At 39.1% G+C, this 26,678-nt stretch overlaps 1 protein-coding gene across 30 annotated transcripts in view; it reads left to right on the top strand.

Annotated features, from left to right (window-relative positions):
- EPB41L2 (erythrocyte membrane protein band 4.1 like 2) overlaps positions 1–26,678 on the top strand; it is a 220,415-nt gene that overhangs the window by 11,700 nt on the left and 182,037 nt on the right. Inside the window, exon 1 of one of the 30 annotated variants that reach the window (XM_043592340.1) lies at positions 25,212–25,271. The exons of the other annotated variants lie outside the window; for them this stretch is intronic. The gene's annotated coding sequence lies outside the window, so the exon portion shown is untranslated. Of the gene's footprint in view, positions 1–25,211; positions 25,272–26,678 lie in introns of those variants that run through there. 30 annotated transcript variants of the gene reach the window in all.

Raw genomic sequence — 26,678 nt, 5'->3', positions numbered from 1 at the left:
TTGTAAAGTCATTGCGTATTGAGTTAGTTTAATATGTACTTATTGAAATGTAGTTTAATTATTTTCTTTGTAAAGACATTACATATTGAATTCAAAAACATTGATAATAATAGGTAACATTTCTTGAATACTTAATGTGTATCAGATACTGTTCTGTGAGCACTTTTGCTTAATTTTTTCAGTGAATCCCCACAGTAACCCAGTCTGGTAGGTACTGTTTTTCTAGGTTTACCTGTAAAAAAAAAACTGAGTCATCACAAAGTTAAGTAACTTGCTCGGGTTCATTCAGCTAATTAATGGCAGAGCGGGGAGTTGAACCCAGGTGGTCTGGTTCCAGACCCTACAGTCATAACTGCTGTCCTGTATTATCCCTAAATTCCTTCTTCATACCCTAGTCCTACTTGCATTCTCCTCCCCAGGGAGGAGACCCACAGCCACTACTACACTAGTGCATTAGTGTATAATTTTAATTTGATCACAAGGGGTAGATTTCATAAAGAAACTGGAAAGCAGTTAATGAGAACGACACTTGTTCCTTTGCTGGCTTTAGTTATAAAGGAGAAAGGGGGGGAAAGTGGAAGCATACAGAAAGTAAGATGGTGACTACTGAGGTCTGTCTTACTTGTCCCCCCCTGTTTTTTTAAATGGAAATTTGAGTCCAACTGGAATGTTGACAAATCATAGAGGGGTTGCTAAAGTCAATAGTTCACAGTACCACTGAACGATCAAAATTCTTGTCTTCACTTGAGTACCTTGGAAGTGTCAGGTGGAGTGGAACTTCGGCCATCATTGATCTGTCCTGAAAAGAATAAACTTTTGTGGGAGTTTGTCTTGGGTCTTTAGTGACTGGAATTTTAACAAACCAGGTAACTGATACCTTTTTTTTTCTTCCTTTTTTCCTGAAAGGAGCAGAGGGTATAAAGAAAATTGTAGTGCCAAGTCCCAGTTCACCAATTCCTAAGTGTGACGTTGGGGAAATGATACTGCTTCTTATGTTTGTTTCTTTAATGGTTCAGGTGCCCTGAATTAAGTCCTGATCCAGTGAAGTGTTGTCTGTGGCTCATTCATTTGTCTCGATGGAGAAGGTAATTTAAAGTGCCCTTAGGGGCGCCTGGGTGGCTCAGTCCCTTGGGCGTCCAACTTTGGCTCCTATCGTGATGTCACTGTGAGTTCAAGCCCCGTGTTGGGCTCTGTGCTGACAGCTCAGAGCCTAGAGGCTGCTTCAAATTCAGTGTCTCGTTTTCTTTCTCTGCCCGTCCTCCGCTTGTCCTCTGTCTCTCTCTCTCTCAAAAATAAATAAACGTTAAAAAAAATTAAAAATTATAATAAAGTGCCCTTTCTAAGAGGAAAAACATAGACATACGATTTTGGCAAAACATTTGATGAAGCTTTCGTGGTATCTTTGTAGCAATTTTGGGAGGAAACTGTTCTGTGGTGGGAAGTCTGTGGTGGTGATTGTCACTGAAATTTTAGCCTTGGTCATCTCCTATCTAAAGTATTTTTTGCGAGTGCTTTTTATGATGACAGACAAGGACTGCTGATCAGATTTACAGATTCCATGGGCATTTGCAGGGAAACCTAATGAGCTGTATGCAAATTGTCTTGTTAGTTACAAAACTGGTTGAAATAAATAACATGAAAGTTTTTGGAAATAAAGTTAAGTCTGCTTAATCATAAGCTCCTTGAAAGAGTTCTAAAACAGCGCAGTCTTGGCCTTCTTTTCAATGTGAATGAAGCTTTATTAAAAAGTAGTAGATGCGTTTGTATTCCTCAGTGCGAGGCTCGTTGACATGGAGTCTTACCACTCCTCTGAAATTGTTCTTTTCCAGGTAGTAGATGACCCTGTTGTCAAATCTATTGAATGCTTTCTTCCCCTGTGTTACTTCTGATACTCTTGACCCAGCATTGTCTTTGAAATTCTCTCCTGACATGTTGCAGTGCTTTGTTCTACTTCTTCTGTTCTTTGAAGACTTCTCTGACCCTTCAGCTTTTCCCTGTATCCTGGGGTTCTGTCCTTTGACTCTCCTCTCTAATTTTATGTCACCCAAGACTTCTTCTGCCATCATAATCTGTTGACTCAACTCTCTAGGCTTAGTCTTTTCCACTTAGCGGATGTCTCTACCTGTATCTCAAAGGATATTTTTAAATGAATATGTGAAATATTTAAGGCGGAATGTGGGCTGTAATTGATTATTCTGTTTTGACTTGGAATATATTGTTAATTTTTAGGTACTGCATTTTTAGGGCTGTGTAGTATGGACTAAGTATATATTTGTTCGATAAAAACCAGTGGAAGATTAGACAAACTGAAGCCTTGTGCCTGGAAGGCTGCCTGGGATGTTGAGGTTAGGAGAAACTATAGCAACATGAGGCACTGGCTGTTGGAGATAACCAAAGGGCTAGGGCTTGCTGGGGTGGGCAACTTGTTGAGGTGGTTTTTTTTTTATTTATTTATTTATTTATTTTTTATTTTTTAAAAAAAAATTTTTTTTTCAGTGTTTATTTATTTTTGGGACAGAGAGAGACAGAGCATGAACGGGGGAGGGGCAGAGAGAGAGGGAGACACAGAATCGGAAACAGGCTCCAGGCTCCGAGCCATCAGCCCAGAGCCTGACGCGGGGCTCGAACTCACGGACTAAGAGATCGTGACCTGGCTGAAGTCGGACGCTTAACCGACTGCGCCACCCAGGCGCCCCATTGTTGAGGTGTTTTGAGAGCTATCGTTTGAGCACTGCTTTCTTTCTAACTTTTTTTTTTTTTCTTGACAAAAGGTACCATAAGACACAGATTGGATATCTTGGCTCTTTTATCAGTATGGAAGTCTATGTGTGTTTTTTAGATGTGTGTGTACAAGCTTCATAAATTAGATCTTGAGCTTTACTACGTGCAGTTCACTCTGAGATTTTCTTTTCTGCGTAATAATAACAACAACAATAATAAAAATGCCAGTCAACAATTTACCAGCTTGATTTCACAGCTCATGAATGTGTTTGAAAAACCCTTTTTCCACGGGTAGAACTGAGATCTGGAGAAGGGAAATCTCCTTTTTGGTATGAGAGGAACTTTTTGACAGTTGGAGTAGGCAGAGGATGGAGTGGGCTGTCTTGGAAGGAAGTGACTTTCTCAAGGCTTGAAGGACCTCTGCCAGAGGCTGGTAACTGCCTGCTGGGAGCGGGGAGGAAGATTCACGGGGCGAGAGCTTGGACTTTGGGGCCATCACGGTGTCCTCCAGGTCTTAGATTTTATGATTCTCATTTTGTGACTTGCTGAAATTTTTAGACAATTTCAAGATGGAAAAATACTAATTCTAAATTTATTTGTTAATATTCTACTTTAGGTAGAAAATGTATCACTGTTCTTTTTTTAGATGTTACAGTGTTTTAAAAAGTTAAAAAATTCATAAGCTAACTTTGTCATTTCCTTTCTTTTAATGAAAAAGCTTTATTTGGAAAGTTTTAAATATGTACAAAAGTAAATCAAGGGGCACCTGGGTGGCTCAGTCAACTGAGCGTCTGACTCTTGATTTAGGCTCAGGTCATGATCCCAGGGTCATGGGATCAAGCCCCATGTCGGGTTCCATGCTGAGCTTGCTTGAGAGTCTCTCTCTCTCTCTCTCTCTCTCAAAGAAAAAAAAATTGAATAGTATGATGATGACCCTTCCCACCCAGTACTTCCCCATCTCCCAGCTTTAACAGTGATCAACTCGTGGCTAACCTTGCTTTTATCCATATCTCTGTTTACTTTACCTGCAACTGTATCATTTTGAAGCACATCCTAGGCATCTTGTTCCATCTACATATATTTCTTTTTTTTTAATTTATTTACTTATTTTGAGAGCATGGGAAAGGGGCAAAGAGAGAGAGAGAGAGAATCCCAAGCAGGCTCTGCATGCACAGAGCCCCACATGGGGCTTGAACCCACCAACCATGAGATCATAACCTGAGCTGAAATCAAGAGGCAGATGCTTAAACCAACTGAACCACCCAGGTGCCCATGTATGTATTTCGGTATGTATTTCTAAAAGCTAAGACTCTTGAAAAACGTCACAATACCATTATCACACCTATACAAATTAAGTTAACTTTTAATATCATCAAATATTCACTGTATTCAGATTTCCAGTTTTTGTTTTCTTTCAGTTTTTTGTTTGAATCCGTATCCAAATTAGGTGCACACATTGTAATTAGTGATTCTCTTTATAGGTTCTGTCTCCTTTTCTCTTTTATATTTACTTGTAGTTTATTTATTTTTTAAGAAATTGGATTGTTCTATATCATTCCTATTTTTTATTTTGCTGATTTTATCCCTGTGGCATAGTTTTTTTTGTTTTGTTTTTTTTTTTTTGTTTTTTGGTTTTTTTTTTTGAGAGAAAGGACACATGCATGTGTGGGAGGGGCAGGGAGAGAGAGGATTCCCTCAGCTGTGCTGAGAGCACAGAGCGCCACATTCAGGCTCCAACTCACGTGAACTGTGAGATCATGACCTGAACTGAAATCAAGAGTCTGACACTTAGACACTTACCTGATCCAGCTACCCAGGTTCTCCCCCCAGTCCCCAGCCATGGCATAGTTTTAACCTGTTCCTGTTTTGTAAATTGACAGTTATGTACAGAGGCTTTTTATCAGCTCCACGTTCAATTAAAAAACACTTTTTTCCCCAATGAATGTTTCATTCGTTCTGTTACTTCTTAACCACTCAATTAATATACGAGGACTAATTGTAAAGGCGATTGGATTCCTTACTTGGGTCTTCATTTTCTAAAGTTGTTCTAAGCCAAATTTCCCATAAAAACAGATGGAACCACTTAGAAATTTGGGAAGATCATAATCCTCTGCAAACACCACATCCAAATACAAATTACACAAGAGTCTTTAGTCCAGCTTCCTTTCCAAAAAAGAAAGGGAAAAAGCAGATGCCTTCGTAATTTCCACAGACCACAAACCAGGTTTTCAGTTGGAGTGAGACATTTTACAGTAAAACCAGTCTTGATTTTTCTAGTGCAATATGGAAACATTTCAGTTTTGCTAGTTAAATTTCCCACCCAGTGAGCAAGTATTGTTGGTGACTCCTCTCCCCTGCCCCCTCCCTTGGCGGTTGCGGGTAAAAGGATAAAGGTGGGAAGACAGCAAGTCAGAAAGCGACTGATATATGAGGAAAATCAAGTAAATGTGTTCTGTGGTCATCACTTTTTATCATGGGAACTTAAGATGTACAAATAGGGAACACAGTGTAAGGAACACCCATGACCCCCAACCCAGTTTTTCCCCTTCATGTTCAGTGCACTTTGTAAAAGTTGGGTTTGGGCTCACACTGCTGTTCACCAGAATCTTCTCACGTTGTGAGGCTTGTGGCGGAGGCCTTACAGACTTTCTCTTGTCAGTGTTATTTTACTTTACTTTGGTTGGTATTTATTATTTGAGGTGGTAGGTGAAAAAGGTTCTGTAATTAGGTGAAGATGCTTCATTCCCTGCTTTTTTTTTTTTAATTTTTATTAGAAGTGTATACAGACATAAAGTAGAATAGTGAATCTCCATGTACCCATCTTATAGCTAATTACTAACATATGGTTAATTTTGTGTCCTTTTTTGTGCCACCAAACAGCCTGTCCCACTACCCTGTACCTTGCTGGATTGTTTTAAAGCAAGTCCCAAATATTGTATACTTCACCTGTAAATACTTTTTTATATATCTGTAGTGGGTAAGCATTTAGAAAAAACAATACCACACATCCAATGTCGCATCTCACAATTTCATATCTCCTTAATAGCAAATATTCAGTGAGTGTTGTTCCCATTTGTTTTATAAATGTTTTTGTGGTTGGTTTGTTCAAGTCAGGACCAAATGAGGTCACATTTCATTTGGTTGGTATGTCTCTTAAATATCTTAATATGTAGTTTCTTTTCTTTTCTTTTCTTTTCTTTTCTTTTCTTTTCTTTTCTTTTCTTTTCTTTTTTTTCTCCCTCCTTTTCTTTAAGTTTTCTTATTGAAAAAACTGTGTTGTTTCTTTAGAATTTCCCACATTTGTTGATTGCATCCCTTTGGTGATGGTTAATATGTTTCTCTTTTTGAAGATCCTCTTACATTGGTAGGTAGATCTGAGGCTTAATCAGATTCAAGGTTGATTATTATTATTTTTTTTAGTTAACTTATTTATTTTGAGATAGAACCAGGAGGGAGGGGGCAGAGAGAGAGGCGGGGGTGGGGGGGATGGGGGATCCAAAGCGGGCTCTGTGCTGACAGCAGAGAGCCTGATGTAGGGCTCAAACCGTGAACCATGAGATCATGACTTGAGCTGAAGTTGAATGCTTAACTTCCTGAACTACCCAGGCGCTCCTCAAGGTTAATTCTGATGGTGGTGGTGGTTTGGAGAATCCTTCATGCTAGTTTCTGTTGATTTCTTACTGCATTTCTTCAAGAGACATAGTGAAAGGTTGGCTGTCTTCTTGGAATTAAGTTTGATCCGTGGGTTTAGGTATTGCCAGTCAGCTTGATCCATCCATTGTAAATTTCCCAACAAGCTTTTGCGTAGCGGGTTTTTAGCAGCTGTTGATGATCATTGCCTAGATACTTTTTTCATTACATTAACTTTTTACCATGTATTTTTTTCTCTGAAGTAATGTAAAATAAATTATGGAACTCAGGACATTTCACTCCAATTTCTTTATTCTGTATTTGTAAAAAAATTGGCCATTTTCCCATCTAACCAGAACACTGTTATTATATAACTATCAGTTGGCAGCAGTTTTCTAATATTATCTAATATCTAGTCTGTATTAAAATGTCTTCAGTCATCCCTGTGACATCCTGTATAGCTTATTTATTGAACCAGCATCCTATCAGGGAGCATATACTGCATTTGGTTGTTGGCTCTGTCATTTTAAGTCTTTTGTAACCTAAAATAGCCCTCTTCCCATCCCTTGCCTTTTCATGACAGTGACCTGTGGGAGAGATACAAGCAGAGGCCTAATACCTAGTAGACTCTTTCTTTTTTCAGGGTTTGTCTGATTGTCTCCATGTGTGGTATTCAAATTAGTCTTCCATACTCTTTATTTAATATAAAGTAAAATTTAGAGCTATGTGCTTGGTTAATTAAGAATAAACATTTTTGGTAAGAGTATTTAATAGCCAAGTTGTATGTTTCATATTACATCTTATCAGGAACCATATAATGCTTTCTTTCTATTGTAGCTGAGATTGATTAAGATGAAGACTGATCTTGGGGCACCTGAGTGGCTCCATTGGTTAAGTGTCGACTCTTGATTTAGGCTCAGGTCATGATCTCATGGTTTGTGAGATCAAATCCCAAGTCAGGCTCTGGGCTGACAGTGTGGAACCTGCCTGGGATTCTCTCTTTCCCTCTCTCAATGCCCCTTCCCTACTCATGTGGGTGCACATGCTCGCTCTTTCAATTTCCTGTCTCAAAAAAAAAAAAAAAAAACCCATAAAAAAAAAAGATGATGACTGACCTCCTCATTATAAAATTATATTTTTCCATTTGAGTATAGCATATAATCCAGGAGATGTGAGACTTTGGCACCATACAAACATCAACTTCCTTTCCAGCCTTTCATCCTAATGTTAGAATCTATTGGTGACTCTCCTCTGGATCAATTCTCTCATAGGGATGGCAAAATGATGATAAAATGGGATTTAAAAAAATTGTGATCAAATACACATAACTAAAATTTACCATCTTAACCATTAAAAAAAAAATTTTTTTTTAATGTTTATTTTTTTGAGAGACCGAGTGCAAGCGAGGGAGGGGCAGAGAGAGAGAGGGAGACACAGAATCAGAAGCAGGCTCCAGGCTCTGAGCTGTCAGCACAGAACCCGAGGCAGGGCTCAAACCCATGAACTGTGAGATCATGACCTGAGCCACAGTCGGACGCTCAACTGACTGAGCCACCCAGGCACCCCCGTCTTAACCATTTTTAAGTGTTCAGTGACAAGTGCTGTTCAGCTAATCTCCACAAGTCTTCATTTTGCAAAACTAAAACTCTGTATCCTAAAATGAGACTTTTAAGTTTTATCATTACTTCAACTTCATAGGCTTGCAATTTTCTGTGCAAAATGACTTTCCTTCTTCAATGTGGGCTATTTGATTACTGTGAAATACAATTTTTATTTGAAGTGCAGGATAAACAAGTGAATTTCTCCCATTACCACATTTCAGAATAGCCATTAGTATAATACTTAACTCATGTTTGTTGTTTGCCTGACTTTCTTTTTTTTTGAGTGTCATTGTTGGCTTGTGGATTTTTATATATTCCTTGTATTTCAATCGAGCACACTCAATTCAGTTATTGTTTTAATGTTCAAATTGTCCCAGCCTTGGCCAATGGGAGCCCCTTTGAGTTGGCTCATGAGTCCATTTGACATGATCCTGTCAGACTCTTCAAACAAGGAATATGTTTATTTAAAGGCAATAACATTTCTTTTAAAAAAATTTTTAATGTTTATTTCTGGGACAGAGAGAGACAGAGCATGAGTGGGGGAGGGGCAGAGAGAGAGGGAGACATAGAATCAGAAGCAGGCTCCAGGCTCTGAGCAGTCAGCACAGAGCCCGACGTGGGGTTTGAACCCATAAACCGTGAAATCATGACCTGAGCCGAAGTCGGACGCTCAACTGACTGAGCCACCCAGGCGCCCCAAGGCAATAACATTTCTTTTGGAGAATTGGGTCAAATCTTTATTAGTCATAGCACACAAAAAAAGCATCTGTGTTATAGAAAAGTGCCATAGAGTGGAGTAAGACCTTGATACCAAAGTCCTAATTCATCAACATACAGGAAAGCAGCATGAAGTTAGGTGATCTCTAAGGCCTTTTCCCATTTTATGTTCTGTGATCTTTTACCATTTATACAGTTGTTTTAGTATTTGTTTTTTATTGGAACAAAGTATTTCCCATTTTTTTAAGTTTATTTGTTTGAGTAATCTCTACACCCAACATTGGGCTCAAACCCAGGAGCCCTGAGATCGAGAGTTGTATATGCTCTTCTGACCGAGCCAGCCAGGCACCCCGGAACAAAATATTTCAAGACTGAATGTTGTCAGATTTTGTGTTGCACAACATCTTTATTACTTTCTTCCTATTCTGATCATCTGCTTCCTGGACCATGGATTAAAAGTACTGTGAATTGGGAAAAGCAAGGGGTTCAGCGTATTTCACAGTTATAGGGTCCAGCCTCAGGAAGCGAGAAGGGGTTTGCATCCTAACCTTTGCCTTTTATTCCAACATAACGTGACTGAACGTTCCACAAGGGGGTCAGCCTTGTGATGCTGGATCAGTAAGCTGCTGCCTGTTTCCTGCAGGCACCTTTATTTCCTCTGATTTGGGTAAACAGATGAAGTTTCAGCAAGAATTTGAATGTAAAACTGAATTTGTGGAGATCTGTTTTGTACATCCTAATACTTACGTCATGTTTCCAAACCTCTGGGAAGTTACTGACATTTTAAAAAACACGTGAGTTTTCTACATTGACTTGTCTTTTCCCATTACAGAGTTTAATGTGGAGAACGGTCATCCCATAAGCAATAATTCTTTTCAGTTTTGTAAATTTCCTTTTCCAGAATAAAGGTGGCTCAGTTTTATCAGTATTCCCTCAGTAGTCACTATGTACCTCTTGTTAAGTATTAAATATGAATTGCCGGTTATTTTTAATACTTTGAGCATTTACTGAATGTTGGGCATAAGTACAAATAATGCAGCTGCATACTCTACTGATAAAAGCAAAATACTGTGTCTTGAGAAACCATTTCTTCTTTCAGAATAGAAAGAAGTACTATGGAATTCTATATTTATTCAACAGTGAGTTAAGTTTTGGAGAAAATAAAAGATTATACTGTGTTTTAGTTAGAAGTATTTCTTTTCAGCCTTAGGCATGATTGGTTTGTAAAATAAGATCGTTTTTGTATCTGTAAGAAGACCGTTAATTTTTTTTTTTTTTACAAAAGCCAACACTTTTAAAAATATGTGAAGTTGCCTTAACTGCAGAAACTAGGAATATCATAATATGTAGTAAATAGGGTTCATTCTGTAAATTTTCCAGATGGTGACAGCAACTGGAAGAATTTGATTTATTTCTTTCTCATTCATGATATTAATGAATTGTGAATTAGTGCAATTGAAATCTGTTCTGGGACTGTCCATATAACACCATAAAGGCTTGGTGTCTCTTGTGTGAGATATACCAGTGTATGTATTTAGAGAGGTAGTTATTTTCTACATCACTGAAACAAAGGATTTGAGGCATCGTATAGGGAATATATATAGTAAAATTGCTTAAGTAAAAAACAAATTGAGGTCAGGTAAATTGGTAATAATAGGAAAGTATTAAAATGAAGATCTGGGGGTGCCTGGGTGGCTCAGTTGGTTAAAGCGTCTGACTTTGGCTTAGGTTATGATCTCATGGTTCATGAGTTCAAGCCCTGCCTCGGGCTCTGAACTGACAGCTGGGAGCCTGGAGCCTGCTTTACATTCTGTGTCTCCCTGTCTCTCTGTCCCTCCCTCGCTGTGTTCTCTCTCTCTGTCTCTCTCTCTCTCTCTCTCTCTCTCTCAAAAATAAAATAAGCATTAAAAAAATTAAAAAATAAAATGAAGATCTGCCCTCCACACACCTTCTATTCCTGAACATATCTAACCTGTAGCTATAGACTATCATATATTTTTATTGATATTTTGTTTCTGTGTATCTTTGTTGTATATTTATGTTTTGTTTTTATACAAGAAATATTTAAGAAATAATGATGCTTGATAAAGCCATTGCTCTTCTCTGAAATGTCTGCTGGAAATTATTAAACATTTTTTTTTCATGAATAAGATCCTTAGATGAGGCCAAATTTTTATTTTTTATTTTTTGGAGACAGTGAGTTGGGGAGAGGGGCAGAGGGAGGGAAAGAGAGAATCTTAAGCAGCCTTCACACCCAGTGTGGAGCCTGCTGGTGGGCTCAGTCTCATGACTGTAAGATCATGACCTGAGCCAAAATTAAGAGTTGGATGCTCAACTGATTGAGCCACCCAAGTGCCCCAGCTTTTGAAAGTATAAAGATAATTTTCATAATTAACTTTCTTCAAAAATGTTAATAGTTGAGCCTGGTATTTAAAAAAATGATAACCATTTATATGCTTAAAAGTCAGTTCTTTGAAATGTGTATTTATTTTTTGAGAGCTAGAGAATGGGGGAAGGGCAGAGAGCGAGGAGAGAGAGAATCCCAAGTAGGCTGTGCACTGTCAACACAGACTGATGCAGGGCTCGATCTCATGAATCGTGAGATCATGACCTGAACCGAAATCAAGTCGAATGCTTAACTGACTGAGCCACCCATGTGTCCCTGTACAGAAATTTCTAAAGTACTCATAGCAATGTGAGTTGGCTTATAATCAGAATTTGAAACCAATTCTTTTTTTTTAATGTTTATTTATTTTAGAGAGAGAGAGAGAGGGAGGGAGAGAGAGAGAGAATGAGCAGGGGAGAAGCAGAGAGAGAGGGTGACACAGAATCTGAAGCAGGCTCTAGGCTCTGAGCTTTCAGCACAGAGCCCAACACTGGGCTCGAACTCATGACCTGTGAGATCATGACCTGAGCTGAAGTCAGATGCTCAACCAACTGAGCCACCCAGGTGCCCAGGTGATTCTTGATATGGAGAAGCTGGATGATCATCTGACAACTGGTTTTCTACCCAACACTGACTGACTCATTCTTTCCTCTTTCCTGCCCCTCAGTGGGAAAGGTGGCCTCCTTCCAGTCTGAGGATAAGTCAGCTCCTCCCAGTTGAACCCAGTAATCCTGTCTTCATCATTTTTGGCCTACTCAGAGATGTCCTATTAAGGAAGGGCTAACTGCCCCATGTCTTCTTTCCCTTCCTTGACACAATGATTCTCAACCCTGGTTGTATGTGAAAATTATCCAGAGACCTTTGGAAAAAAAATGCTCGTCCCCAATCCGGATCATTTGTATCAGAATCTTAGAATCATAGAATTGTAGGATTGGAAGAAATAGAAGTTTGATTCTGTAAGGGAACCTGGAAACCTTAAGGGTTTTGTCTTTTTCTAAAACCAATGCTTCAAATTAATCTAAAGACTTGGGGCAAAAAGTTAGGGATTTGTAATTCTTCTCCATGGCTAGTTCCCACTCATTTCCCATTCATTACCCCAGAATCATTGAATTGTATCCATTCAGTCTCCTGAGTGTTTGTCACCCCCTTAATCTTCATATCTCAGTTTGATTCTGCCCTCTATGCTATTATCACATCCTTCTCCTGTTGGTAAGATGCTCTTTTATTATGCCTGTTCAGTAACCTCTAGCAGCCCCCTTCTGCTATAAGGGGAATCAAAATGAGCAGTCTTTTTCCCTTGACACCCCCCCCCCCCCATTGGGTCCTATGCTCTAGCAAGAGGATTCTTCCCTGTATTTTGTACAGCTCTATTTTTTTCTGTATTTTCATAAACCGTATCTAGAATTCCTTCCTTCTTTCCTTTTGCTTAACTGGTTTCCTACACCACATCACAGAATGTTGGCTCCAGAAGATTTTAGCAGCCATTTGAAACCACCTTTCCAAGTTATAGATGAAGAAACCGGGTTCCTGAAATGTTAGATATTCTTGCACTGCCCAGGCCACAAAACAAAATAGCTAGCTTCAGACCCAGTTTGTAAGTCAGGTCTCTGTTCACTTTTCACATCTCTTTGAAGATGCAACTCGAATTCAAGCATTTCCCTCAGACTCAGTAAGAAAGTCTGTTCTGGCCTCCAAAAGAACGTTGGTGCTATTTATTGTATCATGGCAGCTTTTGTGTTTCTGTTGTAATAATTAACAAGGCTATTGCTGAATTTTGGGTGCTTACTTTGCACTGGTCACTGTGTTAATAATAAGCACGTTGCTTGTTTCATTTTTATCTCACAGTCATATTACAGGATAGTGTTATTCACATGATCCATAAGGTAATTGAGGTGTAGAGAGGTAAACTCTTAAAAGATCAGGCTTAGGTTTGAACGCAGTTTGATCTAAGTTCAGAGCCAAACTCATCTACACTGTTTTCAGTTTTTTTTTATGTGAACATCTTTTATTTTCCCCTGGATTATAAGTCTCTTGATGACAATGAATAGGTCACTAATGTCTTTGTATCCCCTATCGCCTCTAACACAGAAGAACTCCGTAAATATTTGGTGACTGCTCTTGGGAGAATCATAACTTGGTGACCACAATTTGAAGGTCAAGGCATTGGTGTTCAGTGGGGACGTGGAAGGTTTTCTCAAATTTTTAGGTACTAGATCTTGGAAGGGGACACATGTATATGTTTGATTGAAGTTTCTGTGGAATATTGTGGGCAGGAGAGTTCTAGGGCTTTCCTTGTTTAATGAGATATTACACATTTATTTACCTGTGAGAGTTTGCAATAGCATTTCAGTTGCCCATGGTTGTTTCTGGCTTTGTTCATTGTTGTGTTGCCTTCTTTAAGTACTCCTGAATCTCTCTTATCCTAGAGTCTTAGCAGATAACTTCTCATATAGAATTGGTGTTTTTAACCAAGAAAGCTCTTGGACTCTTTTCTCAAATACAGTCTTGGATTTTGTCTCTGTAACTGAGAGCTTCCGAACTGGTGAGCTGCTTAAGCTGTGCAGGTACATTTGATTACAGACATGGGTGACACGAATGATTGTCCTTTTGTAGTCAGTCATTTCGATGTGAAGACTCTTTTGTCCCTCCTACCTGTTAGCAAAGTGAAACCCTTAAGCTGTTTAGGCATATTGGTTTTCCATTTTTCTAGGATTTGAAGTTCGTCTTCTTTGTTCTCTTGAAATCACCTCCAGGGGATATTGTGCCAGCTTATTAATTCTTTAGTGATCAGGAGTATGAGAACTCCTCCTGAGGGAGGTAGGTTTCAGAGTTATAGGGTGATCTTTGAAATACAGCTTCCAGGATATTTGAATAAGCTTTTTCTTTTTTCTTTTTTAAGAGAAGGAGTGAGAGTGGTAGAGGGAATCTTCTTTCATGAGACTCTTTTTTTAAGTTTATTTAGTTTCAAGAGACAGAGACAGAGAAAGTGCAGGAGTGGCAGAGAGACAATCCCAAGCAGCCTCCACGCCATTAGCACAGAGCCTGACCCGGGGCTCGAACTCATGAACCGCGAGATCGTGACCTGAGCCGAAATCAAGGGTCAGACGCTTAACCAACTGAGCCACCCAGGCTCTCCTGAATAAGCTTTCTAAAAATGAATGGTATCTATATCTTGAGAGGGAGGGTAAGTAACGTGGTCAGACTAAACAGAATATAGGAAAGTGCTGGCTTAAGAGAAAGAGACCTGGGTTGCTCTAGTCATTGTTTTGTCATTAACTGATTGCAGGGTCTTGGAAAGGTAACTCTGAACTTCATTTCTGACTTCTCATGATTATATCCTTTCCCTCCACCCCCCAACTATGTTGGTCATCAAGATATCATATTCATGGCTTGTTTCTGGCAGATCTGAAACCACAGGTATTATTCTCATTTGCTTGGGAGAACAGGTCTCTGTTGTCAGTCGGCAACGGTATTAAACCTGATCTGTATTACAAGCTGGCATGCTGACTTTATGGTTCACTGTATTCACTAGGGGATGTTCTAACAGTTCTTTCTGAGCTTATGCCTTCAATTGTTGGTGACTATAGATTTAGCCCTTGAGTTTTATTGTTGTGGTGAAATATATGTAAAATATATTAAACAGTACATAAAACTTACCCTTTTAACCATTTTGTGGTGTTCAGTTTAGTGAAGTATATTCACAATATACAGCTAACACTACTACATATTTCCAGATCTTTTTCATCATTCCAGACATAGCCTCCATACTCACAAAACAGTAATTCCTCCTTTGTCCTTTTCTCCAACCCGATGAAACCTTTATTTTTTTTTACTTTGTCTCTGAATTTGCCTATTCTAGGAATTTCATGTAAGGAGAATCATATACTATTTGTCCTTTTGTGTCTGGCTCATTTCATTAAGCGTCATGTTTTCAAGGTTCCTCTATGTTATAATGTGACAGTTTCATTCCTTTTTAAGACTGAATAATATTCCATTGTATGTTATACCACATTTTGTTTATCCACTCATCTATTGATGGACACTTATGTTTCTTCCTCTTGGCTATTGAGAGTAATACTCCTATGAATATTGGTGTATGAGTGAGTATTTGGTTCCTCCTTTGAGTTCTTTTGGGTATATACCTAGGAGAGGAATTTCAGGGTCATATGGTGATTCTTAAATTTTTGAGGATCCATCAAACTGTCTTCTAAAGTGGCTATACCATTTTACATTCCCACAAGCAATTCAGAGGGTTCTAATTGCACCAAATCTTTGTCTACACTTATTTTCCCTTCAAAAATTATAATAGCCATCCTAAAGGGTATGAAGATGGTTTTGATTTGAGTATCTTTTCATGTACTGATTGGCTATTTGTATATCTTCTTTGGAGAAATGTCTATTCAAGGCCTTCCCCCCAACCCCCTGCTTTTTTCTTTTCTTTTTCTTTTTTTTTTTTTTATTTAGGTTGTTTGTTTTTTTGTTGTTGTTAGTCCTTGATTTTTATTTTTATTTATTTATTTACTTACTTCTAACGTTTATTTATTTTTGAGACAGAAAGAGATAGAGAATGAACGGGGGAGGGTCAGAAAGAGAGGGAGACACAGAATCTGAAACAGGCTCCAGGCTCTGAGCTGTCAGCACAGAGTCCAACGCGGGGCTCGAACCCATGAACTGCAAGATCGTGACCTGAGCTGAAGTCAGATGCTTAGCCGACTGAGCCACCCAGGCGCCCCTGGTCCTTGAGTTTTAAAGGTAGTGTGAATGAGAAGGTACCATTATGAGGTAAGTATCCTTACCTCAACATTGGCATATATATATATATATATATATATATATATATATATATATATACACACACACACACACACACACACACACACACACACATACATATATATGTATGTATATATATGTATGTATATATATGTGTGTATATATATACACACACACACACACACACACATATATTATTTTGGCAGGGCTGGTGGCTAAGAAAACATCTTTCATATAGTTCTTCCAAATATAAGTTCTCTGTGATTTGGGACAGTAAGTGGTGTAGTAAATACAATTTAGATTTTAAAGTTCTAATCTGGCAAATTGGCCCAGCCTGTAATATTCTGAGGTGAGGTTGTCCTGCTCCATTGGTTCTTGAGATTAAAGTATGAAGCTGAAAACACCCTGTAGAGTGGATAGTGCCATTTATTTTTTTACTTTGGCCCACTGAGATACTGTGACCTGTGCAAGCCAGTTTTTGAATCGTGAGAAAAATAAAAGGTTTCTATAAAAAACTTCCTTCAGAGGGACCAAAATTGTTCTTTCTTTTATTCCCCTCACTTTCTCAGGAGCCGAAAGGAGGTAGGAGATACATGACACTGTATTTTATGGATGAAAGTAAATGAAGGAAGGCTGAGTCCCTTGTACTGTTCCACAGCTTTTTAAAGGGCTCTGCTAAACCCTTTTAAACCAGCATCGTTGTGCTGTCCTAAGGCTGTTACCTTTTCTGTCATTTTTAATATGATAATGCACAGAAAACTATTTAATACATGTACTTGGTCAAGGGTTTATCTGGTAAGCATTTCTTTGAGTGGTTTTCTCTGCAAATGTGGTTTTAGGGACATTTTTCTCAGAGTTGCAGCCATTTCGAGATTTGCTGTATTGTCGAAACAGGCCTGTTTCCTCTTTCCCTTACACATCCCTTTGAAGTAAGTAAGTGTTCTTTGTCGTGTGTGGTGATGCCTTTTTCTTCCTCATGAAATCATTTCACGGCATTTAAAGAGGGAAATGTATCTTCTGCCAATGTGAATATTTAAATAGAAATTTTATTCTGAAATTCACTTGTATACTTCATTAAATGCTGCCTTCAACTGGAGAGACACTGAGGAAACATAGTAGAGCATCATAGTCAGAATCTTGGAGAAGACATGCATCATTTCCGTGGTTCATTTTAGAGAATGTAATTAGTCACTCATGGATTGAATTCTTTATTTATTGTTTTGGTTATAAATGTTTATAGTTGTACTGAATTTTCAGTGAATATGTTTATAAATTATTTTCTTTTTTTGGGGTCAATTAATATAATGGAAGAATTGGATGAGGAAATCAGGAAGTTTTGAAGTGTAACATTGGCCAAGAATTGGATTTAATTTGTTGTTAGTAAAATTTGCAGTTAATAAAGTCAGATGATTCTAATGCTTAGAAATTAGCTTCTATTCTCTCAACCTGCTTATTGGCACAAACCTGTTGAATTTACTACATGCATGTTTGACTATTTCAGAGCAAGTTTGGTTCCCTAGTCAGTCTTTTCTATGGTATTTTTTGTTTTTGTCCATTGCTGTTACTTAGGTAGCTTACTTTCTCATGCCTGTTTGTTTAATCATGGTATGTTTTCTCTTTCTTACCTGTTTGCTTACTTTTCTACCCATTAGTCTAAATGCACATTTTGGTAAATCTCTCTCTCTCTCTCTCTCTCTTTTTAATACTTTATTTTTAATCTCTACACCTAATGTGGGGCTTGAACTCACAAACCTGAGACCAAGAGCTGCACTCTCCACCGACTGAGCCAATCAGGCACCCCTGGGTAAATCTCTTTAAGTTAAAATTTAAACCAACAATCCAATCGTTTTGCCTTTTTTTTGGAGGTGCCTACTAGGTATTTAGCATTGTACTACATTATAATATTCTCTACCATTCTTTGTAAACTTTTGAATTAGTTAGAGCCTTTGGCATCTCCAGGTGAAGGGTGTCATTTAATTTCTTAGCAGCTGTTGCCATATACATGTAATTATATTTGACTACATGTACATTTTTAAAGGATGAATCTGGTGGAGGCATTATATAAATGACTCAGATTAAGGAAATTATTTAATGCTGAGATAAGTGGTTGAGAAATTATTTAAATGCAGTGCATTTTAAAGAGGGGCTATCTGAGGATCTAAAATATACAAGGGAGATGGCATATTTTACTTTGATCTTACTACCATACAAAGGAAAGCTTACATAAAAATGACTTGTCAGTAACTTTCTGCCTTTAGAAGATACAACAGATATAGTACAAGTAAGTTCTTGCTATTAGGCAATGGAGACATACTTTTAGTAGAAATCTTTTGATGCTGGGTGCCTGGGTGGCTCAGTCGGTTAAGTGTCTGACTTGATTTCAACTCAGGTCATGATCTCATGATTTGGAAATTCAAGTCCCATGTCAGGCTCCGTGCTGACAGTGCAGAGCCTGCTTGGGATTCTCTCTCCCTCTCTCTGCCCCTCCCCAGCTCATGCTCTAGCTCTCTCTCTTTCTCTCAAAATAAATAAATAAACTTAAAAAAAAAGAAGTCTGTTGATGTAGTTTTGGCAATTTATGGAGCACCTGCTATAATAGTTGCTTATAAATGCTTTAAAGCCAAGACTTGGAAAGGCGATGGTGAGAACAGGAGGTTCACACCACAGGGAGGGTCAGTTGAGCCCTGCCCAGCGGAAGGGATCAGGCTCTGTAGTCGCTCAGCGCTTGCAGTCCATCTTTGCCTCTTGTTGACTTTGCCCTTCAGGACATCCCTTCTCTCAGCCTCTGGTCTGGAGCCCCTGATAGTGGAATCCTTACTCTCCATAGTAGGCCCCTGAGCCTTTTGTTAAGTAGTTGAAGAACTTCAAACAGTGGCTTTGAATAGGGGTGTGTGTGTGTGTGTGTGTGTGTGTGTGTGTGTGTGTGTGTGTGAGAGAGAGAGAGAGAGAGAGAGAGAGAGAGGGAGAGAGAGAGAGAGAGCGCATACACATGTTTGTGTATGGCCACAGTCCACCTGTTATCCTCATCGGGTTGGGGGTGCTGCATGGAAAAAACAAAACAAAACAAATCCTCCCCTGAGGATTTCCTTGTTGGATGAAGGGCTCAGAACAATCAAATCTTGGGTCAGAAGTTAGGTAGTGAGTATGACACCAACAGCTGTGGGCCTAGTAAAGATCAACTTCTAGCAGTTTGGTAGCAGTTAAATGTCCCTGGAATGTTTATGCAGTTGCTTTGTAATTTGACAGGCATCTCAGAGTTTCCAAAGTAAATGTGTAAAATCTAAGTCATTCTTTGACATGTGAATCAGGATTCCATGGAGGGAAATACACTGTTAATTTCTGGAATCAACTTGGCAATTTAAAAATAGAGCTGTGATAGCTCTCATCCTTTCTGCATGTTCTTAAACATTTATTTCCATAGGATAAAACTGTAGAATGTGGATTTAGCTTTTTAAAGAACAATGATTAATGTGCTATTTGCCCAGATCATTCTTCAGAATTTGACTAGTGGAATTGACTAACAATGCTTTTCATAACTGCTCAAGAGGGGAGAGGGGTGGGGTGATACATTCAGAGTTTTGTACCGTAACACTCAACTGTTAAGCTTTTCAGTCCTAAGCAAATAGAGAAGCCCTTACATTCACTTGATGCTTTTCCCAAGTATAGCCCCCCAAAGGGGAAAATGAGTCATAAGGAGATAGTCTTGTATTTCCGTACCAGAATTTTGGAAAGGAGAGAGAGATATTAGGGAGGAGGATATGTGTGTAAATATGGAAGGTTGAAGATTTTCTTTTTCCCTTTGGTATTCTTTCTCCAGTGTTATCACTAATGAGTTATACTGATGGGAAGGAAAGGATGAAATGTTTGTTCTTAGATAAAAACAACTGATCAAAACATGAGAGAGAATCATGCTACCTGAAGAGTAGCTCCTTTTTCACTTTGTAGCGCTCCAGCTGAGTTGAGCATTCTTTATGGGGGCACCCAGAGTAATTTGGCCACTCACAAATGCAGCAAGACTTTCATAGGACATGTGGAGAATTGGGAACACAGGGAATAAAGATATGACAAATTCAGATTATTTGGGGGTGAGAAACGTTGCTTCAAATAATTATTATTTATAAAATTTCAGTCACTTGATTAAGTATGTTTGGGGAGTAATAATGAAGAGAAAAATATGTGTAATTTTTTGTATACCTGTAGTAGGTAATGTACTCTGGATAATGTTCCACGAAACGGGTATAATTTGGTGCATGATTTAGATTATCTAGTGTATGATTTAGATACTACATAACCTTTTCTTCTGATTATGGAGACATAAAAACTGTTGTCTGAGGGCTATATCAGTGAGAGACATGTACTTTAGTGTAGTGTCTTAGTGTTCAAAGTACCGTATCAAATTTAACAGTTTCATCATATGTTTATAGTTAACGTCTTCCCTTTTAAAATAATAAATCCGTTAGAGTCAACTTTTTGTATAGGCTAGTATGTACTGACCATCAGATAATGGGATATTTTTATTTCATTGCTGTGTTTTCCGGAGAGCAAAATCGTCACACTGAGGGATGACCCAGTCCGTTATTGACAAGTAGCACAAGACTAGGTGGTCTCCGAAGGGGAAATGAGTTTTGTACACAGAGCAGAAAACCACTTTGGCCATGTGGCAGAGGACTCCTTTAGCTTATACTTTTCCAAGGGGCCTAAAAATTATTTTTCCCCTCTGTGGAAATAGTAAAACAGATATTAATTCTTTGAAGGTGTCGGTAATTCCAATGTTCTAGAGTAGTTGGTAATTAGTAGTTGTGATTTGCTATCATCTCTTTGTTCAAAGCAGTAATGAAGGACAAATCTTCGTGAATTATGTTAACTGTTAAACTCCAATATCTAATTTATAAAAACATATTGGCAAACTGGTTTTCTGTTATCTGTTACCATTTTTTGGTCAGATCTTTTGAAATTATTTTTGCAGTAAGCAAATAAACATACTACATGGTTGATGTTTGAATTTTGCTTAGGCACTTATGATAGAAGTTCTGGTACAGAATTTTCACTTTGCTTTCCTTGGAAATATTTCAAGTCCTGGCAGTTTGGGATGAACTATTTAAAACTGGGTATCAGCAGAAATTTGAATTGACCTTTGAATATTGTAAGACTCTTGGAAACATGAATAGATACTTTCTAGAGAATTTTTTAAAGCTTATTTATTTATTTTTGAGAGAGAGAGAGAATACGTGTGCATGTGAGCAGGGGAGGGGCAGAAAGGGGGGTGAGTGAGAGAGAGAGAGAGAGAGAGAGAGAGAATCCCAAGCAGGCTGCATGCTGTCAGCACAGACCCTGACATGGGCCTCAGTCCCACAAACTGTGAGATCATGACCTGAACCGAAATTAACAGTTGCTTAACCAACTGAGCCACCCAGGCACCCCAAGAATTCTTTTTTAATTTTGTGGGGGAAATGAAACTCATGTTCATCATTAAATCTCTAATTCCTAGCATAGGAACTCAGTACATTTTTGTCAAAGGCGGGGCAGGGGCTTAATAAACTGAAGGTATCCCAGTTGGGGAACCATCTTAAGGCAATGCTGGCTTTAAACACATATTTACCCAGGAAATTACATGCACACAGCTTTGTAAACTATTGTTATGAAAAGTCATCACAGTTTGTTTTTTTTCTTTTACATGTTTTCCTGGTGCAATGCAGAAAGGGTTGATCACTATATGGTATGAAAATTGAATAAGGATGAAAGGTCTCCAGAGCTTATCCATTTATTTAAAAAAGATGAACAAGCTGCTCTCCTTTAGTGAAGTGTTATCTTGCGATAAACATTGGGACGAGAACTTAAATCACATAAGCATTTCATTTTTGCTGACGTAATGTCATTATGAACTCTTCGGAGCAATGCCAGTCCCGTTGCTGTGACGTTTGGCTCGTGGAGCCACTATTAATCATTGGCTGTGTTCACCACTGGCCCTGTATCTTTTTGGCAAACACTTGCGTCTCTGCAGGTTTGTGAGGTAATGGGTAATAATTGTTTGACTTGCTAGGCTACAGCCTGCCGTGACTCAATCTGCTATGTCCCAGGGGGAGTTGTAGCAGTTATGTTGGGGCCTGGAAACACTCTTCCCTGTGGAAAGGAAGCATATTTGCTTTATTGTCAACTTTTGCTGTATTAAAATACCTGCTTGGATGGGAATCTAGATTATAGGCCTTGCTGTTTTGATTAAGTACACTTCAGATTAAAGGAATCAGTTACATCTAATGGTGCTGCCTTGCAGAAAGAAGAGAATTTCAAACCCAACGCTGTTTACAGACAAGAAGTTGAACTTTTTACTATTTGGTTCTCATCGGGTGCTTTCCATTTATTGGGAAAACATGTATTTTTCCTGTACTTTGTCTAGCCCCATACCCAGTATGTACTTGGAATGAGGGATAGAAAAGTGGTAAGAATTCTTGTATTTGAGCTTTTATAATGTTAGACAATGAGCTAAGTAGGTAAAACAATGACAGAGTAATTTTAAGACCAGTGATGTGTATTATTGAGGTACCTGGAAGAGTTTATAGTAAGGGATGAAGTTTGGAAGAATTGATAAATTAGATTGGAAAAGGGGGTGGGGACAGCTAAATGGAGGGCATACGGCCATCAGTGCCAAGACTTGACTGCAGACTGGCTAGAGGACCAGGCAGAGGGCCTTCCCGACAAACTGGAGGAGTTGAAATCCGACTTGAAAGAGACGACAAGGGAGCCATTGTAGCTGGTAAGTGATGGCAAAATGAAAATAACATTTTATTTTTTTTAAAAAATTTTTTTTCAACGTTTTTATTTATTTTTGGGACAGAGAGAGACAGAGCATGAACGGGGGAGGGTCAGAGAGAGAGGGAGACACAGAATCGGAAACAGGCTCCAGGCTCTGAGCCATCAGCCCAGAGCCCGACGCGGGGCTCGAACTCACGGACCGCGAGATCGTGACCTGGCTGAAGTCGGACGCTTAACCGAATGCGCCACCCAGGCGCCCCGAAAATAACATTTTAAAAGGTGGATAGGATTTGGCAGAGATGTGCAGGATGGTGTGGGAGAGAGGCCTCAATTGGCATTGTACCCCAGGAGAGACAAGTTAGTGACACACTTTGGCTTCCTCACAGTATGACATTTATGTTGTTTGATTCACTTGAGCCCAGAGTTTGAACCTGTCTGCCTTACAGACACAGATTCGATTTGTCACGTCAGTATCCTGCGACTAATGGGGCTTGGGGGAGCCAAATATTGCCCTTCCTTCTCCCCCACCAAGCAAGAAAACCAAAAATCAAACCCAACTCTCATAGACAAATGAGTAACGAACCTTTAAAAGACATGGGCGAGTCCAAATGGGTAGAGTGCAATTTATTAACCTACAGTGGGAAATATAGTGGGCAAGAGGAATATTCACATCATCCTGTCTCATCTTGCTTGTTGGCCACCTGGCTCACTGTCAGGAAGTGAGTTGTGAGGGTGGGTTCAGAACTCAAAGGTTGGTTATAATGCTTCAGAGAAGGTTTGTGGGTAACTCTCTGCTATGTTATGAATCGGTTATCTGCCTGTAGCTGGGCTTGGTGCTTTGTGTGTTCATACAGCATCGACAAAATGGACCCAGTCCCCGCCCTCATGCGTCTTCACAACAAGGCTCTTCTTGAAGGGACTAGTATGTGGGTCAGCCTGACCACATACTCTCTCCCTCTGAATGTCTCCTCATTGCTGGCCACTCTCAAAATTGACAAACTTTTCTTAAGTCATTTTACTAATTTCAGATCTCATGCCTCAAGTCTTAGTGACCCAGGGGCCATTTGGTATCTTTTAGGTGATTTTGCACAGCATTGCTTTGATGCACTTTGTAATGATTTTTTGATGTTATTAGAGGATAATCTTATATTTAGGTTTCCTTTTACCCTTATGAATGGCATAGAGTTTGAAATAGACCAAGATTGCTAGAAGGGAGGAAAACCAGGAGGGCAGCTCAGGGGTTTGGCTTCTACTCACAGTGACTTTCTGGTTTTCAGCTTGCTTTGCTGCTTGTACAGTATTTCTTTCTTTCTTTCTTTTTTTACATTTTATTTATTTATTTTGAGAGAGAGAGAGAGAGAGAGAGAGAGAGAGAGAGAGAGAGAGAATGAGCAAGGGAGGGGCAGAGAGACAGAGAGAATCCCACTGTCAGTGTGGAGCCTGATGTGGGGCTTGAACTCACAAACCATGAGATCATGACCTGAGCCGAAATCAAGAGTCGGATGCTTAACTGACGGAGCCACCCAGGCGCCCTGCTTGTATAGTATTTCTATACCTTAAGGGACTACTGTGGGAATAAAGACAAAGGAATGAATCTACCAACCTTTGCAAAGAACAGGTGATAGATTCTAGTTAGGACAAATGGGGAGAAGGATAAGAAGGAGTTAGAGGCAACTTGGAAGCAAAAGCCCAAGGGAAAGTTGGTGTTGTGGGTAGATGATTGATCCAAGTGGAGATAAATACAGGCCAGGGATTTGATACTGTGACTTTGGTGATTGATTAAGGGCAGAAATGTACATTTGGACAGTCTATATTAAGATTAATGGCTGGCTGGTCTTGAACAAGTCTGTTTAAAAAGGTGAAATAATTCATGCTTTAAGTTACTTAGGATGTTGGTTTAATGATTAATAATAGAATAGCTAACATTGTGGTATTACCCTAAATACTTTTGTATGCACGATCTCATTTAATCTTCAAAACAAATTAGGAATTAGATACCCCTATCCCTAGCATATAGGAGAGGAAGTAGGCTGAGAGTGGCACCCAAGATAGCATACTTACCAAAGGCGGAGTTAGGACTGAGCTTACACTCCTAACTACTACGGTGGCATTGCCTCTCAATTAGATAATTTATAGAAAAGCAATAAAAAAGCATATGGCTTGCGGTGCCTGGGTGGCTCAGTTGGTTAAGCATTGACTCTTGATTTTGAGAGAAATTGAGCCCCACTTTGGGCTCTGCCCTGACAGCACAGAGCCTGCTTGGGATTTTTTCTCTCCCTCTCCCTGTCTGCTCCCTCCCTCCCCACTCACATTCTCTCTGTCTCTCTCAAAATAAAATAAACTTAAAAAAAAAAAGCATATGGCTTAAAAAACAAAAACAAAAATTTGAAGTAAGCAGAGTAGATAGAATGAGGCCTCCAGTGGGAATGGAAATGGGCTGGACTGTTTTGGAATGATACCCAGAGAGAAGGAGGAGTAGAGGGGAAGTGGACTAGGGATCAGAAGAAGGATGGCTTTGAATCCAAATAGAGGTGTGTTAAGGAAGAGGTTTGTTATTGCTAAAACATCAGCTGAGAATATAAGTAGAGGATGGGAACTGATAATCCTACAGACTGGCTCTTCGCTTTTCCTCAGGTATACCACTTCCTCAGAGAGGCCCTGAGATTGGTTGGGATGAGACAGTATATAGAGCCGTGAGTATCCAGTGCTTAGTGTAATTTCTAGTGCTTACTAGGCACTTGACATCTGCTAATAAAAGAATGGTAGCTGGAGCCTTTCGGGGTATAAATAAGACACGGTGGTCCCTGCCCTCAGAGACTGCTCATTCTCATTGGGGATCTTGATTGTTCAGAGAGAAATCGTCCTGTGCTAGTGAGTAGCTCTCATAGTTGCCATGAGTGCTTTGACTCGGGGTGCTACTTATTCACCATCTGTCACATGTCATTCTATGACAGAAATGGGAACCTCGTGAGCAGGGGATGTTTAGTAGTGCCTTAGCCTCTTCCTTGGCCTGGATGTGAGACCTTTGTTAATTAATGCACACCCCTCCTTTGTGCTGCTCTGCTTTCTCATTTCCCAGTAATCTCAACCATAAACCCTACACTCCAATGATACCAAATTACAGATTACTCATTTTCCTCATGACACCATATTGTTCTGTGGCTTGGGCTCCTGTATCTGTTATTCCCTGTGCCTGTTTTTCCTTGTCCTCACCTGTCAAACTTCTACCGACCTTCCAAACTGCATTGGAAAAGTGGGCATCCTAGTGAAGTTTCCTGGCACTGCTCTCCCCGCTTCCTCAGGGTGTCTCCCCTTCCTCAGTGATTCTGCCTATGTTGTAGACCTCTCGGATTGCTTTGTAATTATGTGTTTGCATCTCTAACGGTGACTGGGAGTGCTTTGAGAATGAGGGCCACGTCCTACCTTCCTCCTTTTTCCTCAGTTTAGCCCAATGCCTGAGTCATAGGGAGGGTTCAATAAATAGATCCTGAATGAGTTAAATAATAATGGCTGACTGCCACTTGTAAACTGGCAGCTTTCTCCAATATTTGTTTTTATAAACGTTTATTTATTTGATATGAAAAGGAAGTTAAATACTCCTGTAGACATAGAGTTCTTTTCAGGAAAGGGAAGTTTGTATTTGTAACCACTGAAAACTTGGGCTCACTAGAGATTAGGTGGAACTAATTTTAGAGGGAAAATGAAAGACAACAGGAAAAGAAATACATAGTAAAGTTGTTTACATCCTTCAAATGATTTTTGGGTCATTGTGATTGTGTAAACATTTAGGGCAGTAGTAGGTAAAATTATAAAATCTTTCAGGTAATTACATATAGGCATTAAAATAGCAGTATATCATTTATTAATGTGGAAGGATTGCTTTTGTCATTCTTTCATTTTAGGAAACTTTTTGTATAAAAATTTTTATCTATAGCATAGTTTTCTAGGATGTAACATTTTCATTTCCTTCTAACTTGTTTGAGATTAAGCCCTTTTCAACTCATTTATAAATTTCAGCAAATATGTGTCCTTGCCAAACGTTTGTAGGTAATGGGAATAGAATGACTTACAAAACAGACAGTAATTCCTGTTTTCATGGG

Source organism: Prionailurus bengalensis, chromosome B2 (assembly GCF_016509475.1).
Source record: "Prionailurus bengalensis isolate Pbe53 chromosome B2, Fcat_Pben_1.1_paternal_pri, whole genome shotgun sequence".
In the NCBI taxonomy this organism is placed as follows: domain Eukaryota; kingdom Metazoa; phylum Chordata; class Mammalia; order Carnivora; family Felidae; genus Prionailurus; species Prionailurus bengalensis.
This window is presented reverse-complemented; position numbering and strand designations above follow the sequence as displayed.